Source organism: Somniosus microcephalus, unplaced genomic scaffold, assembly GCF_052327205.1.
Source record: "Somniosus microcephalus isolate GS21.2 unplaced genomic scaffold, FLI_Smic_1.0 unresolved_chr2, whole genome shotgun sequence".
NCBI lineage: Eukaryota > Metazoa > Chordata > Chondrichthyes > Squaliformes > Somniosidae > Somniosus > Somniosus microcephalus.
The window spans coordinates 40,034,837-40,053,156 of record NW_028225180.1 but is presented as its reverse complement, the minus strand read 5'-3'; the positions used below and the strand labels follow the sequence as shown (position 1 = coordinate 40,053,156).

The 18,320-nt window shown below is 44.2% G+C and overlaps 1 long non-coding RNA gene across 1 annotated transcript; it reads left to right on the top strand.

Moving 5' to 3' along the window:
• Positions 1–1,695: 1,695 nt before the first annotated feature.
• Positions 1,696–17,974, top strand: LOC147092545 (uncharacterized). Its single transcript, XR_015075053.1, has 3 exons — positions 1,696–4,607; positions 5,283–13,823; positions 14,615–17,974. It is a non-coding gene; the product is annotated as an uncharacterized LOC147092545 (long non-coding RNA).
• The last annotated feature ends 346 nt before the right edge of the window (positions 17,975–18,320 follow it).

Sequence of the window (18,320 nt, the reverse complement as noted above, 5' to 3'; positions counted from 1 at the left end):
TGAGGATAGTACTCGGGGGTAAAGTAGATTGGGCGATAGTGCCTGGGTGAGAGGAGAATGGAGGATAGTGCTTGGGGGAAGTGGAGAATGGGGGTTAGCACTCGTGGGGAGAGGAGAATGAGGGATAGTGCTGTGGGGAGAGTGGAGAATGGGGGATAGTGCTCGGTGGGTGTTAAGTATGGGGGATATTGCTCGGGGGGAGTGGAGAATGGGGGATAGTGCTCGTGAGGAGTGGAGAATGGGGGATAGTGCTCGGGGGGAGTGGAGAATGGGGGATAGTGCTTGGGGTGCTTGGAGAATGGTGGATAGTGCTCGGGGGGTGTGGAGAATGGGGGTTAGTACTCGGGGTGAGTGGAGAATGAGAGGTAAGTGCTCGAGGGGAGAGGAGAATGGGGGTTAGTACTCGGGGGAGTGGAAAATTGGGGATGGTGCTCAGGGGGAGTGAGAATGGGTGATAGAGCTCGGTGGAGAGTAGAATGGGTGATAGTGCACGGGGGGAGTGGAGAATGGGGGATAGTGCTCGGGGGGAGTGGAGAATGGTGGATGGTGCTCGGGGGGAGTGGAGAATGGGGGATAGGAATCGGGGGGAGTGGAGAATGGGGGATAGGATTCGGGGGGAGTGGAGAATGGGGAATAGGACTCGTGAGGATTGGAGAATGGGGGATTATTCTCGGGGGAACTGGAGAATGTGGGATGGTGCTCAGGGGAGTTGGGAATGGGGATAGCACTCGGTTTGTGTAGAGAATGGGAGACAGTGATCGGGGGATGTGGAGAATGGGGATAGTGCTCGGGGGAAGTGAAGAATGGGGTATAGAGCTCGGGGTGTTTGGAGAATGGGGATAGTGCTCGGGGGAGTGGAGAATGGGGGATAGTGCTCGGGGGAGTGGAGAATGGGGGATAGTGCTCGGGGTGTTTAGAGAATGGGGATAGTGCTCGGGGAGTGGCGAATGAGGATAGTGCTCGGGGGGTGTGGAGAATGGGAGATAGTGCTTGGGGGAGTGGAAAATGGGGATAGTGCTCGTAGTGAGTGGAGAAAGGGAAATAGTGCTCGGGGGGAGTGGAGAATGGGTGATAGTGTTCGGCGGGAGTGCAGAATGTGGGATAGTGATTGGGGGTGTGGAAAATGGGAGAAAGTGATCGGGGGACTGCAGAATAGGGGATAGTGCTCGTGGGGTGTGGAGAATGGGAGATAGTGCTCCGTGTGAGTGGAGAATGGGAGATAGTGCTCGGGGGATTGGAGAATGGGGGACAGTGCTCATAGGGAGTGGAGAATAGTCGATAATGCTCGGGGGGAGTGGAGAATGGGATATAGTGCTCAGGGGGGTCTGGAGAATGGGAGATAGTGCTCGGGGGGAGTGGAGAATGGGGGATAGTGTTTGGGAGGAGTGGAGAATGGGTATATTGCTTGGGGGGAGTGGAGAATGGGAGATATTGCTCGGGGGGTGTGGAGTTTGGTGGATAGAGCTCGGGGGGAGTGGAGAATGGGGGATAGTGCTCAGGGGGGTGTGGATAATGGGAGATAGTGCTCGGGGGGAGTGGAGAATGGGGATAGTGTTTGGAAGGAGTGGAGAATGGGGGATAGTGCTTGGGGGGAGTGGAGAATGGGAGATATTGCTCGGGGGGTGTGGAGAATGGTGGATAGAGCTCGGGGAGTGGAGAATGTGAGATAGTTCTCGTGGGGAGTGGAGAATGGGGGATAGTGTTCGGGGGAGTGGAGAATGGAGATAGTGCTCGGGGGGAGTGGAGAATGGGGATAGTGCTAGGGGAGAGTGCAGACTGGGGGAGAATGCTCGGGGGAGTGGAGAATGGGTGAAAGTGCCTGGGGGAGTGGCGAATGGGGAATAGTGCTCGGGGGTGTGCACACTGGAGAATATTGCTCTGGGAGAGTAGAGAATGGGGGATAGTACTCAGGGTTTGAGGTGAATGGGGGATAGTGCTCGGGGAACTGCAGAATGGGGGAAAGTGTTCGGGGGAGATGAGAATGTGGGATATTTCTCGGGGGGAGTGGAGAATTGGGGTAGTGCTCGGGAGGAGTGGAGAATGGTGGATAGTGCTCGGGGGATTGAAGAATATGCTGCTAAGTCGCCGTCGCTCATTTCGCGATGCTACCCAAGTTGACATTTTAACCCATAATGCCTTGCAATGGATTACACCGTTATTCTGTAAATTCAGAAATCTTCAGGTTGACTGGAATTTATTTCATGATTGAATAACGGAACAGTCCTTCTATGGGGAGAATTTCAGCCCCCGGCTGGCTGAGATTTTAACCCGCCCAGTGGGAGGTTAACATAATATATTCGGCCAAAGGTTTTACTCCTCGCCCGGTTTTGCTCACCGTTGACTTCAAATGGGAGTAATATCCGTTGAAGTGTAAAACCAGCGATAGGCACAGTCCCATCATTTCCCTGTCAAGCATTGAATGACTCTCAAGTTTAAATTAAAATGAAAGTGCCGTGTCATTGAATCATAGAATGATACAGCGCAGACGGAGACACCTCGGCCCATTATGCCTATGCCGGGTCATTGAAAGAGCTGTCCAATTCATCCGACTTCCTTCCTCTTTCACCACAGCCTGCAAATTATTGCCCTTAAGGTATTTATCCCATCCCCTTTTGAAATTTGCTATTGAATCTTCATCCACTATCCTTTCAGGCAGTGAATTCCAGATCATAACAACTCGCTGTGTAAATAAAAAATTCTCATCTGTGTCCTTTGAATATCGAGCCTTATGCCAGTGGAAACCGTTTCCCCTTATTTACTCTATCGAAATTTTTCATGATTTTGAACAGCTCCATTATATCTCCTTATCCGTCTCTGCTTCTAACGAGAAAACTCTGAGAACGTTTCTTGTAACATGGAAAAGATTTTTACGAGAATAGCGATTTTTCCTTCCCTTATTTCTGACTCTTTTTCTCTTGACTTTCAGGCTGAATTACAATAATATTGGAGACGCATGAGTCAAACTGTTGTCTGCAGCACTGAGACACCCGGACTGTAAAACTAAGAGACTGGAGTAACCCAGAGGGTGGTTTGAATCTGGAACTCACTGCCTGAAAGGGTGGTAGAGGCAGGAACCCTCACAACATTCAAAAGGATTTGGATGAGCATTTAAAATGCCATAGCATGCAAAACTACGGACCAAATGCTGGAAAATGGGATTAGATTAGACAGGGCTTGATGGCCGGCGCGGACGCGATGGGCCGAAGGGCCTCTTTCAGTGCTGTATAACTCTATGACTCTATGGCTCTATAGGTGACACTCCCCATTTTAAACTAACACACCGCCCGATGGGGGCAAGTCGGCCACTTTTTTCACACCACTCCCAATTTTACCATTGACCAATAAATGTCTGGCGGGTTAGGTTATAATAATTGGCTGCTTTTGGCATATGATGCAGCATTATGCATTATTGTGGAAAGTATGTTAGAGCTGGACAGAGCCCTGGTTAGACCCCATCTGGGGAATTACTTTCTGTTCTGGACACCACACCACGGAAAGGATATATTAGCCCTGGAAGTGGTGTAGCCCAGATTCATCAGAATGAAACAGGGGCTAAAAGGGTTATCTTATGCGGACAGGTGGCTTATACTAGACTACTATTCCCTTGAGTTTAGAAGATTAATGGGTGATCTAATTGAGGTGCTTTCGTTGATTATAGGATTTGATAGGGTCGATCGTGAGAAACTATTTCCTTTGGTGGGCGGAGTCCAAAACCAGTGCAGATCATTATATTTTAAAGCTAGGCCGGTCAAGGGTCATAGAAACATAGAAACACAGAAGATAGGAGCAGCAGTAGGCCATTCGGCCCCTCGTGCCTGCTCTGCCATTCAATGAGACCATGGCTGATCATCCCAATTCAGTACCCTGTCCCTGCCTTCTCCCCATATCCCTTGATCCCTTTAGCCTTAAGAAAGATATCTAACTCCTTCTTGAATATATTTAATGAATTGGCCTCAACTGCCTTCTGTGGTAGATAATTCCACAGGTTCACCACTCTCTGGGTGAAGAAATTCCTCCTCATTTCTGTCCTAAATGGCTTACCCCTTATCCTTAGACGGTGACCCCTGGTTCTGGACTCCCCCGCCATTGGGAACAGCCTTCCTGCATCATTTCAGGAAATACTTCTTCATACAAAGGGTGGTGGAAATCTGGAACTCCCTCCCCCAAAATTCTGTTGAGGGAGGGATCAATTGAAAATTTCAAAACGGACATTGACAGAGTTTTGTTAGGTAATGTTGTTAATGCTTTATGGACCCAAGCCGGGTAGATGGAGTTAAGGTACAAATCAGTCATTATTTAATTGATTGGAAGAGCAAATTCGAGGGGCTGAATGGCCTTCTCCCGTTCCTTTGTTCCCATTTTTCTTCCTATGTTCCTAATGTAAAATCTTATTGCCTTTTCGAGCTGGAGTAAATCCTGATTTTAATTATTAATCTTTAGATTGCAGGATAACAATCTGACAGCTGCTTGCATTGAGATCGCAGGACAGCATTCAGTATGAACCAGTCTGTGATGAGGCTGTACCTGGACGGAAATCAATTCACGGACCAATGTGTTCCCGATCTGCGAAACCTCACACTGAACAGTAAACCCATGGAGCTGATCCAGTGAGTGCGTGCGTTAATCTTGAATCATTCAATCTGTGGATATTGCTTTCTGTTATAAAATAATATGGTAGAGAAATTCTTCTGGGGCAGTGTCACGAATTGGATGATATGTCACATGTGCTGCCCATTGTAATGCACTCGCGATATTCCGTTCCATTGGCATCAGAGGTTAATTTCAATCTAACTATCCGGGCGGGAATCCCAACGGATGAGGTGGAACACCCGTTTTACATCCCGCGTGATATTGCTCTCCGCTTCCTTCAGTCGAGAATAAAATCAGGTGGATGTAAATATCTGCATCCCAGCCAATCTTGTCAGATTCCCGACAGATGCGTTAGGGTAAGATTGCTCCCGTTACTGAATATACAGCGCCACTTATAACAGGAGGCCTTTGTCTGTTGCACACAGCCCGAATAATTTATACCCCATAGATTTTTACAACACAGAGGAGGCCATACGGCCCATCACGCCTGTTCTGGCTCTTTGAAAGAGCTATCCAATTAGTCCCACACCGCCTGCTCTTACACTAAGGCTTGCAAAATATTTATTTACAAGTACATATCCAATTGCCCTTTCGAAAGTATAAAACTACATTTTACTTATATGATTGAAATGTTACAAGTGCTTTTGTCATTTTGGCCTAATCTATTAATTGTCTGTTTACCTCTGTTTCAGAGTATGGGGGAATCCGCTCAATTCCGATCGACAGAAAGAGCTCCGGTCGCTGAGAGAATCCAGAGCTGGATTGCGAGTGTTTGTCTGATCAGGGGGCCGAGGAAGCGATTGTTAATTGGTCTGTTAACATAGCCTGAAATGTGTTTTGATAAGATTCATAAGCAATGAAATGAGATACACGGGAGATTAAAAATAATCCAAAACAGCACGTGCTTGAAGTAAAAAAAGAAAACTGGAAATACAGGAAGTAGAAATCGGATTATCATTATTTTTAAAGATAAAAATAGCTTTATTAATAATCCACGTCCGTCGGGAAATTGAGACAATCGGGTGCAACGGTGGTTTTACACCCCGCCCGATTTTACTCTCCTTTGAAGTGCACGGAAGCAAAATCGGGCAGGATGTGAAACACGCATTGCACCCGATCCCGTGGTCTCTCGCCCTGCGAATTACATTAACATAAGAGCCACATGAGCGCTAGCTTAGGACGTGGATGTTTGGTCAGAATTCTATTTAAAACATGAAAAATCTCTTTTTATCAGATTGATTTCATGGGATTAACTCCTTGACTTATTTTACAGCCGCTTCACATGCTAATAACCAGTCTGAGTTAAATAACAGGGCTGCTCCTGCCAGCTCTATCTGTGAAAGCGTTTTGCCTCCGCCAAGACAGAGAAATATGCAGAGCGACAGGAGAGATGTGGAAAGAGAGGGTCGTTAAGAGAGAGAGAGACTGGGATGAAAGGAAAGAGATGCAGAAAGACAGTAGATGCAGAAAGAGAGAGATAGCGGCACAATGAGATACAGAAATAGAAAGAGATGGAAAGAAATAAAGATGTAGTAAATGAGAAACCAAGAGAGAGAGATACAGAAAGAGAGAGATATATAAAGAGAAAGATACAGATATATAGAGAAATACAGTAAGATAAATTGAGAAAAGAGACCTCGCGGTACAGAGAGGGACGCAGAGATAGGAGATGTAGAATGTGGAGCCAAACGGAAATGTCACAGTGTAATCCTCGCCCAAAGAGCAGAACGTCCTATCTTATTGACCTCAGCACTTTTATAACCCAAACTTGTTGTCACTAATTACTATTGTGGAGAGATACAGAGAGGCAATGAATGAGAAACACGCCAGGGTCAGAGAAACAGCAGAGTGAACAGACCGACAGACAATAACCAGCGACAGTCCTATTCCACTTTTTTTTCCTCGGCATCTTACGCTCCTTCCAATGGAATGTCAGAACAAAACACGGGAGAAGTGGTTTGTTGACGCTGTCTTTTTCCTGGGGTTTCTGGCAAAATTACGGTGGGACTTTCGTCAAACCCCTCGGAAACTCCAAATGAGAGCAACTGAGAGACGAGGGGGAGTAATTGTGCAGAGTTGCTCATATTTGTCGCCGATAAATGAGGGTTGGGTGCTGAATTTCGGACTGCAATGTTTCCGCGCCAGGTCACCTCTGGAAGTGTCTTCCAAGCGTCCACGGCATTCCGCCACCACGCTGCCAATTCGTGATCAATTGGATGGAGCATGCCCAGTACATGCACCCTCAGTTTTTTCCGGTATACAATGGCCAAACAACTGATCCCTCAAGTGACCTCGGGAGGCCACACAGAGCACGTAAGTAAAATAGTGTTTCACTTCCCTTAATGTGCGGTCATGTGGAGCAGGGCTGAGACCTGGATTCGCACTTACTGTTCACTCCTTTCCTTCCCCTTGGGATTGCTCGCTGGCCCTGTCGAACGAATTTTACGATGGCCCTAGCGACGAGCTGCATCAGACGATTGGCGTTTGGACCCCCGCAGATTTTAGGCAGAGAAAGCACGAAGCCCAATTTTCAGTGAGCTTCGGGCCCAGGTCTTAGATCCCCTGCTTCACTTGTGCAACATACTTGGCGATGGTTTCCGGCATTAGATCATTTTACCCGCAGAGTGGCCAATGGGAAGGAAAATCGGGCGGTACTAATGAAAGGCAGCTGATCCGCATCATCAATAACAACAACTTGCATTTATGTAGCGCCCGTAACTTAACGATTATCAAACACAATTTGACACCGTGAAACATCAGGAGTTATTACGACAGCTGACCAAAAGCTTGGGTAAAGATGTAGGTTTTAAGCAGCATCTTAAGGATGGAGAAAAATGCAGAGAATTGCACAGATTTAGGGAGAATTTGCAGTAGTATAGTGCCGAGGAATCTGAAGGCAAGTCCGCCAACCTTGAAGCGTTAAAACCAGGGCTACCCAAGAGGCCAGAACTGGAGTAACCCCGATAATTCTGAGGGTTGTAGGGCTGGAAAAGGTTATAGAGATAGGGAGGGGCGAGGCCTTACAGGGATTTGAATACAAAGATGATAATTTTCAAAGTGAGGTGTTGCCGGACCAGGAGTGAGTGTAGATCAGCGCGCTCAGCGGGTGATGTGTGAACGGGACCTGGTGCGAGTTAGAATGACCCGTCAGAATGATGGATGAGCAGAAGTTTACCGAGGGTACAAGGTGGAAGGCAGGACAGGAGAGCATTGGAATAGTCCAGACTTGAGGTAATAAAAGCAGGATGAGGGATTGAACACCTGTTTTAGGCCCCTACCTATAGCTGAAAATCTATCATACAGAAACAGTAATAGGTGTGTGCGACTGAATAAAGCGCTGTGAGTCTAGAAATTACTGTTTGCGTTATTAGCAGACTAAATCTAAATTATAATATTTACAATAGAATCCCTCTGTACCATTTTAATGGTGGTTTTGAGCTTTATATCTGAATGGTTGGCGAAGTTACTTCAAATGAGTGAAATGACCATTCCGATACCAATACTGCACAGCAAAACATAGGAGAGAAAGACTGGGCGAAGCTTAACCTTATTTCAATGGAAAGTAAAATCGGGCGGAGTTTAACACGAGCGGGAGACCAGAACCCGCCCGTTTACGGCCCGACCGGTTTGGTTAAATTAACCCTCCTGGTGTCTTACCAAATAATTTCATAAAGAAAGCAGGTGCCATGTTTCTCCTTGTGAATAACGTTGTTGATTCGCAGGGCTATTTCTCCCAAATTACCCAGCACCGGTCCATTTCCACAACCTGCCTGAAGAGCCGAATCATTTCCCTATAGATTCCTGTATCTCTGTGAGCTGGAGGTCCCCGCATGAGATCTTAGAGGAAGAATGCAACCTGTGACATTCCGCTTCTTTAGAGGAGGTGTTGAACAATTTAAAATGGAAATAACTTTTTCCAATCAGGCGTCTGCTGAGTGCAAGATCTCTCCCCAGGGTTTCAGTCTAGAGTTCCTCATATTCCGGTACAAACACGTGATGTTGGATACAGCGATATGGGCACAACGCGTGCACCAGCTGACGTCTGCATTTCCTATTCCATAGATCAGTCCGTTTAGGTAGCTGATTGCTAAGTCACACAGTGTAGAAATGTCCCAGGTTCTAGACTGGAATAGAATTCGCTGGGAGGACGAACGGGAAAATGATTCCCGCTCTTGGAGGCAATTTTAACCTAACTTTGCAGTCGGGAAACGAATGGAATCGGGTGACCGTGGGTTTTAAACCCCGCCTGCTTTTATGCTCATTGAAGTCAACGGAGAGTAATACAAAGGGGACGGGGTGGGGAGGATGTAAAACTGGCTTTCCACCCGATGCTGTCAGATTCACGCCCGGCCTGTTATGGTAAAATTACCCGAATACAAGGGGTGTGTGCCGGGGAAAGCCAAGCTCGTACGAGTGAACACTCTCGGGACAGGCTGAAAAATGTCGAGTTGACACCCACCCGATTGCCCGACTGATCGCCTACCACCAACAAGTAATGAATCTCTTCAGAGGTGAAAGGTGAGGCGGAGGAATTGGCAGAAGGTGTAGGAAGAAAATAAGACCGTCTTAAGTCAAGAAAGTAATAGCACGGTAGATAAATTTTTTCAATCATTTAAGCAACACAATCAATACTGCATCAAAGATCAACAAGGTTTTTCACTACAGAAAGAACAACGAATCAGAGCTGGAATCTGTTGCATTATACGGTGATTTTTCCCAACATAATCCGTTGTGACAGGTCTCAAATTTATCTTTATTCTGTTCATTTATCAACTGGTGTTTCAGGTAATGCTCTTCGCTTCACACGTATTGCTCGATAGAAATAATGACGTCATGGATGAACTGGATTTAGACGCCACTGCAGCAAAAAGTCTTCTTGCTGAATCATAGAATCACGAATGATATGGCACAGAAGGAGACCACTTGGCCCATCGCTCCTATGCCGACTTCATAAAAGAGCGATCCAATTACAGCCACTACCCTACTCTTTCCCCAGAGCCCTGCAAAGTTTTCCGCTTTAATTTTATATATATTTCCTTTTTGAAAGTTACGATTGAATCTGCTTCCACCGTCCATTCAGGCAGTGTGTTCCAGATCAGAACAACTCGCTGCGTAAATTCATTTGTCCTCCTCCCCCCTTGTGCACTTTTGCCAATTACAATGGCCCATAATTTAATGCCGCGCATGGTCCGGGTTTTCACGTGGGACGTGCATGCGTGAAAACCCGGACCCGGCGGTCTCTCAAAAATGTCCTTGACAGATACAATGGGTCCCCGGGAAAAGGGCATTGTGGCCGGAGAGTTGGGCTTTTTGCCCAACTTCTGCCTTGCGAGTGCCCATGAAATTCTTATTCCTGGTAAAACCTAAGTAAGAGTTTTTAAAAATGATATAAATTTAAAAACCTGCAATAAGGTAAGTTTATTTTAGCCCCTTTAAATCATTTAACTTTTGTTTTGAATATTTAATTTAATTTAACGGCATTTTAAATATGTAATGTTTTTATTTATTCATTTGATGTGTGGATGTATTTTGGGGGTATTCCCATTCATGCTTGTGGGGATTCCGTACACCAGGAATCCCCATAAGCATGAATAGTGATTCCTTTCTTTTGTCACGAGATCCCAGGAGCGCTTGCAAATCACGTGCACCCCTAGGATGCATGGGCCTCTTCCGCGGGTAGCCGGAATGGCCCAGGACCTCGATTCTCCGTACCTCCCGGGCCACCAGCTGGCGGGCTTTTTATTTGTGGATCGGAGGCAATGCCCCGTTGGAAGCCTCCGACCACAAATTCCATTAAATCTGCGTCCTCGGATTACCGACTCTTCTGTCAGTGGAAATAGCTTCTGCTAATTTATTCTATCAAAACGTCTCATAATTTTGCACACCTTTATTAAATCTCCCCTTATCCTTCCCTGCTTTAAGGAGAATAATCCCAGCTTCTACAGGCTCTTGAAATAACTGAAACACTTCACCACTGCTAACATTCTAATAAATCTCTTCTGCACCATCTCCAAGGTCTTGATATCCTTCCGAAAGTGTGGTGCTTATAATTGGACACAATGCTCCAGTGGAGGCCTAATCAATGATTTACAAAGATTTAGCATAACTTCCGTGCGTTTGTACGCTGTGTGACTATTTATAAAGCAATTTATCCCGCATGTTGTTAACAGCTATATCAGCTTGGCCTGCCACCATCATAGTTGAGTCTCCCTGAACTCCCATCTATCGGTTTCTGTACACTTTTCCAGTACATAAGGTCATAGAAATTAATAGTTTATAATGATTCTCCTCGTTCTTCAAAAATGCATCACTTTTCAGTTCTCTACCTTAAATTTCATCTGTAATGTGTCCCATTGTAAGGTCTGCATTCGTACCATTGTAAACCTTTCTATAACGGTGGTGACATCAGACTGTTGTAGGTTGGACCTTGGGGATCGGTTTTTGAGATGTGTTGTCCTGATCAGTCGGCTTATGGGAAGGCTGGGAAGGAAAACGGAATTCTTGGAAAACAGTAATTAAATAAACAAATAAATAAACATGCAAACATCCAAGCTGAGGTAAATGATGATGATTTCCTCCACGTATTGTGTGAAATTTCTCGATAAATGAGAATCACGGCATACGTTATAATGGGCTAGAATTTACTTTAACAATAATGGCGAGGCTAATGGCAGTCACTGTTATTTATTCACAAATTGGACAGCTACTTCGAGCCTATATAGATGCGCAGTTCAACTAGAAAACCTGGAGTTCCTGTCCGAGTATCACCGCTAGTCATCAAACTGCTCGAAAATGGCATCTCGCTTTCTGGCTCCCCATTCAAATGTACTGAGCTGCGTGAATTTCCTGTACTGCATGTTAGAGAGGGACTAACCTCGCCACAGAAAGCTAGGGAAAATCCATATCAGTCTAAGTAGCTTTTTTTGAAAACGTGTTAATTTTTAATTACTGCCAAACAACCTCTCCGGCACTGATAATTAACTATTACGAATGTGGAATCTTGTTTCTGCAGATTTTAATTGTAGATGGAGATTATTTTAAAAATTAAAAGTTTTAAACAATTACTTTATCTTTCTCTCTGTCTCTTTTCTTCTCTCTCTGAATCCAATCTTCCTTTCCCTCTCTCGATTTCGCGTTGAATACCTGATTTGACATTGAATACACTATTCTAACATGAAGTTCCTGTTTCAGAATCTGGAATGTTCAAACTTCAAACCTTCAATATGATTGGTGAAGGAGATACACAGTTGCTTGCTCGCCGCAACGTTTGAATCTCTTACTGCAGCGTCCAGTACAAAAGGTCATCGAAATTAAATAGACTTGGCAAGTCTAACGAATGGCGGGCGCCGTTCGTCCGCTGACTACAGTAAATACTGGTGCAAAATTTCATATTGCAATACCTTTGGGAGGTTAATACCAATTTCTGAATTGTTAGAGTTAATATTCAGCAGAGTCCGGAATATTGTTTGGTAATTTGGTCTTGTAAATACAAACCTTATTGACTTGTATCAATGAATTGTACCACAAATCCTTGCCTCCGAAAATGGAAATGACAATTGATATAAACATCTCCAACATTGCCAGCAGGTAGAGAACGAGTATGAGACTGAAGCGATATATCTGTGGATCAGTGGAAAGAACATGTTCAGGGCAATTAGAAATAAGCCGACTTCTGACAACGAGAAATGTCGTACATACAGCGACAGCACAATTCAAGGAGAATCTGAAGTCGACGCTTACAAATTAGCCAATGTTGGGTCAACGAAAAATACTGGGAGTTAAATTTATCTCCACCAGTAGTGATCAACGGGCATCCAAAGTCAATTTTACGCTCCTAACGATTCTCCTCTCCAATTCAATTTAATGGAAAAGAAGATCGCGAGGAGCGTAAAGCAAACTAATTTCATCCCCATTGACTCAATATTAGGCGACCGCCCACAGGGATTCGAGAACATGTCTTCAGTTGAAAATATATTTCAGGGTAGGGGAGGCAATTACTGGCCCAGGGCGTGGAAATGTTAGTCACCCCCCGTTTGCAAGTCTGAACTTTACTCTTAAAAGAAAGACTTGCATTTATATAGCGCCTTTCACGACCACCGGACGTCTCAAAGCGCTTTACATCCAATTAAGTACAATTTAGAGTGTACTCACTGTTGTAATGTAGGAAAGGCAGCAGCTAAATTGCGCAGAGCAAGCTCCCACAAGCAATGATATAATGACCAGATAATCTGTTTTTGATATGTTGATTGAGGGAAAACTATGGGCCAGGACACCGGCAATAACTCCCCTGCTCTTCTTCGAAATATGCCATGGGATCCTTTACGGCTACCTGAGAGCATCTGTTTAACATTTCATCCGAAAGACGGCAGCTCCGACGGTGCAGCATTCTCTCAGCAATGCACTGGAATGTCAGCATAGATTTTTGTGTTCAAGGTGCTGGAGTGGCACTGTGAACCCACAACCTTCTGACTCAGAGGCACGGGTTCTACCCACTGAGCCACAGCTGACACTGTGGATAGGAAAACTGACCACAATGTTGTAAGTCTAGAAGAACATTTAATTGAAGGAACTCTACACTCCAGGTTGAGGACGGGGCAGCCACAGACCGGTTGGCATAATGTCTAGTCATTACAAACGTGAACAGTTGACAATATAATTGGAAAAGTTATAACAGCTTGTGCACATAGAAAGTACGAACAGGCCGAAGATTGCTTTAATCTGCGGAATACCAATTCATAAAATCACAGAATTATACAGCACAGAAGGAGGCCATGCGGGCCTTCGTGCATATGCATGTACCATGAAAGTGATATCCAATTTGACCCTTTCCCCATAGCCAAGTATTTTTTTTCCATTCAAGTGTTTATCGAATTCCACTTTGAAAGTTATTATTCAAGTCACTGTGTTCTTTTGCCAATTATCTTCAATCTGTGTGCTCTGGTTACCGACCCTCTGCTACTGGAATCAGTTTTTACTTATTTATTCTATAAATAATTCATGATCCAGACTATCTATGTACAAATCTTTTTGTTAGCTATTTGCAGGATTAAGCAAATTTATGTTGCCTCTCCAAACATCTACTTCAACTTCAAGCTTGTTTCCGGTATACATGTCTTCACAGGATGCCCTCTCATCCCATTGAAATGCTGAATTGTCACTGCATTGCGGTTACACTTCGTAAGATGGAAAACAAGACGCCTTCTAAAGGGATTTCTCATTGTTTCTCTCTCAAGGTGATCCAACGACCACTGATTTTATTGCGCCTGTGTTTGCCTGTGAAATGGAAAGTGATTCAAAGCTGTACTATGAAGGGCTATTTCGATTGTTTCTTTTAGGAATTTATTTAATTGCACAACCAACCATAACAAGGCCAAAGAGAGGGCTGAATTGAATATTTACATCTAAAGTTATTTATGCTAACACTGTATAAAACATTGCTTAGGCTTCAGCTGGTGTACTGTGGCCAGTACTGTGCACCACGCTTTCGAAACAATGTCAAAGCCTGAGAGAGGCTGCACATGAGATTTTATAGAAAGGTACCAGGGAGAAAAACTTCAGTAACGTGGATAGACTAGAGAAACTGGGGTTGATCTCCTTGGAGCAGAGCAGGTTAAGGGGAAATTTGGTAGAATTGTTCAAAATCATGAAGGCGTTTGAAAGAGTAACTAAGGAGAAGCTGGTTCTAGTGGCAGCACGATCGGTACCCAGGGGACAGAGATTTAAGGTAATTTGCAAATTAACCAGAGGCGACATGAGGACAAAGGTTATGTAGCGAGTTCTTGTGATATGTAGTGTACTGCCTGAATGCGTGGTGGAAGGAGATTCAATAATACCTCTCAAAAGGGTATTGTACAAATAATTAAATTGGGAAAATTTTGCAGAGTTATGGAGAAAGAGCAGTCGCGTGAGTATGCTTGGATAACTCTTTAAAGAAGCAAGCACTGGCACGATGGGCCGAATGGCCTCCCACTCTGCTGTATCATTTTCTAATTCTGCGATTAATATTTCAATTCTGTACTTACAGCCAAAGTAATGGGCCCAGAATCACAGACTCTTCCGGAAGGGCAGAATATGAGTGGGGTCCTAATCTCGAAGTAAATGCAACACAGGACCATATTGCCTAAGCCAAGAAGGGCGCTGATCGCATTGAGCACCAGGCACATCGCCACCTTCGAAGAATAAGCAAAAGTTTACTAAAATATCTAAGTTTGGTGATGTATACAAAAGGCCATTATTTTGTCTGGGTGGAAAATCAAATTGAAAGCAGCATCTGAAGACATAATCGAGTTCCAATTTCCATACAAAATGCATTTATTGCAATAAAATTGAATCACAGAAAGTTATAGCACAGAGTTCCATGAAGTCTCTGCTGACTCCTTGAAAGAGGTATCAAATTAGAATAAAAGTTTCCTGGATGAAAATAAAAATTTCCTAGTATGGCAGGGTAAGTAGTTGTCATAAAAGTGAAAGAGAAAAAATGGAATTTATTATAATCTAATTTGTAGATGAAGAAGGTTTTCTATTTTGGATTTTGCAGAGCAATATGAGTAGTGTGAGTAGTGGGAAACTGCACTGATCAGGGGTAGAGTCTGAGCGACAAATAATGAAATCTCTTCTAGACAGTCACTAGGAACACAGGGACATAGGATCAGGAATAGGCCACACAGCTCCTCGAAACTGTTCCCCCCTTCAATTACATTATTTCTGATGTTTAGCTTAACTCCATCTACCCTTCTTGGTTCCAAAGAGTCTTAATACTCCTGCCTAGTAAAAGTGAAAGGAGAACAAATTTCTGGAATTACAACTGGGTCTCGTGGGTAAAAGACACTGGGGCAGATCTTAAGACGGGCTGTCGACTCGATTTACTACCAACGAAGTCCAAATTTACTCCCAGTGAGGGTGAAACCGACAATATCGATGATGAATTCAATAGAACTGAATATAGGGCTGGACGTCTAACGTGCGACCGATGCACTACCGCTTGTTTTACCGGCCTGCAATTCTCCAATTTCATCCCCAAGACCCACCCAAGTATACGGCTTACCACATATCTGAACTATCCCTGTTAAACGTTACTTTGCGAATACGTCCATAATCAGCTCAGCAATCAGAATATCAAATTGGAGCAGTATTCCGTGAAATGGACTGTTTTGTTTAAATGGAGAGTCATTGTGGAGATACTTACAAGGCCTCTAGATGGAGTCTTTCCCAGCATACACCACAGGCTCCCAGAAAGTATAAACTGGGAAAGAAATGTGACATATTAATTCCACTTGATGAAGCCTGTGTATAATTATTGGAATACAGAATCACGACAAGGTCATTCAGCCCCTCGAGCCTGTTCCGCCTATTGATTAGATCATGGCTAATCTGTAACTTGACTTCATTTACCTGCCTTGGTTCAGTAACCCTTAATAACCTCATGCATGTAACATACATCGATCAGCCTCAGCTTTGAAATTTTCAATTGCTCCCTACCCTAAACAGCTATTGGAGGGAGAGAGCACCGGATTTCCAATATCCTTTGCGTGAAGAAGTGCCTTCTGCTGTCTCCCCTGAATGGCCTAGTTCGAATTTTAAGGTTATGTTCTGGACGCCCCCATCAGAGGAAATCGTTTCTCTCTATCAACCATGTTATATACTTTAAGCATCTTAAACACTTCACTTACATGACCCCTTAATCTTCTATAGTCGAGGGTATTCAAGTTAGGTTTATGCAACTTGCCCTCATAATTACAATTAATTTAAGGCCGCTATCATTCTGGTGTACAGTTAAATCCTGAAGTTTAATTTTCTGGCTGATTGTTCAGACAATCAAACAAATAACCATCTCGATACTTAACGATTTTAAATAAATCTGGGTGCAGACTTTATTATTCTTGCTTTTACCTTCGGAATTTTCATTCCTGTAACATCCAATTTGTTCGCCATTTTAACGGGAATATTATTCGGTTTGAATAGTTGATGCCTCCGAAACAATAGCGACACTGAGAAGAATATTAGAGCAAGGCGCTACAATTCCATGCATAAAATGGCAAAAAAAAGCCTAACATCACATCTAAACAATTCCAACCCGATTTAAATTCCTCCAAACAGTATCTACTACAGACATTGCAAGGAAACTCACCGACAGTCCGCCAAACCAATGTGTTCTGTGTCCTCCTGCCATCGATATCGGACTCAGAATTAAAGGTGTCCAGAATAATATAATCAATGTTCCCAACACAATCTGAGTAACCTAGAAGAGAACAAGCAGTGGCCAAGAAAGCTAACATATATAAAATCATACATGTGTGTGGGAGCTAGACAGAGGAGCTAATAGCGAGAGAAGGTGAAAAAGAGAGTCAGAAAGGGAGAGAGATCAAGGTAAGAGACAAGTAAAGCTTTGTTGAAAGCTGAATGAGATGATTAGATTAGTACATTGTTAGAAAGCTTTAAGATCATTTAAATGGTCAAGGTGTCCTAGCATTCTTGCATTATCATATTTAGTATTAGACCAGATGTGGGAGCAAGGGGAACGTGAATCTTGTCTCTATGTATGAACCATAAAGAGTTTGGAAACGCAAGGACACAAAGTCATAAAAGCCCAGATAGAGATAAAGGCTGAAAGATACTATTTGCCAAGATACCATATACCACGGTAAAAGATAAAAGCTGACCTAATTAATGCAGTATAAACAAAGCTTGTTGAACCGAGGTAAATTCCTAAAATGGACCAGAAATTCGTCTCTGGTAGTGACACAAAATGGGCGGTATCGGATCGGCGGCCCAGTTAAACGCAGCGCCTGACATTCAGTCCACTTGACTGCAATGGGACTGAATATCAGGCCCTGAGAATACCAGCCGCCTATCCAAGACCGCCCGTTTTGTGCCACCGTCCGAGCCGAATTCTAGCCCTAGCAATTAAGCGGGGTAAACGCCTAAAAACGTGGCGTCAACAAAACGTGCAACTATGTATTATGTAGGCACAGACCAAGCTTGTACTATAGTATAACAGTAGATCCTGTTTGTCCCCAAGGCAGACGTTCTCGGGTTGGTCAGAAGCCATGCAGCCACACAGTAGACCTGGAGGGATGGGGCTTTATGCCTGGGAAACACAGGTTGTGTGGTTCTCTTTGGGGTTTAAGCGCTCTCAGGGTCAGTTGGAAGCTCAAAGACATTCAGGCATCCTAGGGCCGAAGGTGATCACTACGGCCCGGGGAACCAGTTTGAATAATTTACATGGATTCTTGTCATTTAAAATAACACTGTACAACAATCATATAAAATCTATTAGTGCTATTATTGAATGTAATCATGCTTGATATTATTTAAATTAAACACTCATGCAAGAATCATGAGCTGTGTTATTATCTTCGGAATAACAAACTTTTGTTACGACGATAGCCACGGAGCAAATTCTCCAACACACATATTCCTGTGGACCACCTTAAACCTTCACTCCCACCACCACCGGCGCACCGTGGCTAAAGTGTGCACCACCTACAGGATGCATTGTAGCAACTCGCCAAGGCATCGTCAACGGCACTGCCCAAACCCGGGAGCTCCACATCGCAGAAAGACAAGGGTAACAGGTGCATGAGAACACCATGAACTTCCCTCCAAGTCACACACCACCCCGACATGTGAAGATATGCGCCGTTCCTTCATCGTCGCTGGGTAAAAACCCTTCAGATCTTGGCTAACAGCACTTTTGAAGTGCCTTCACCACAGGGACTGTAGCTGTTAAA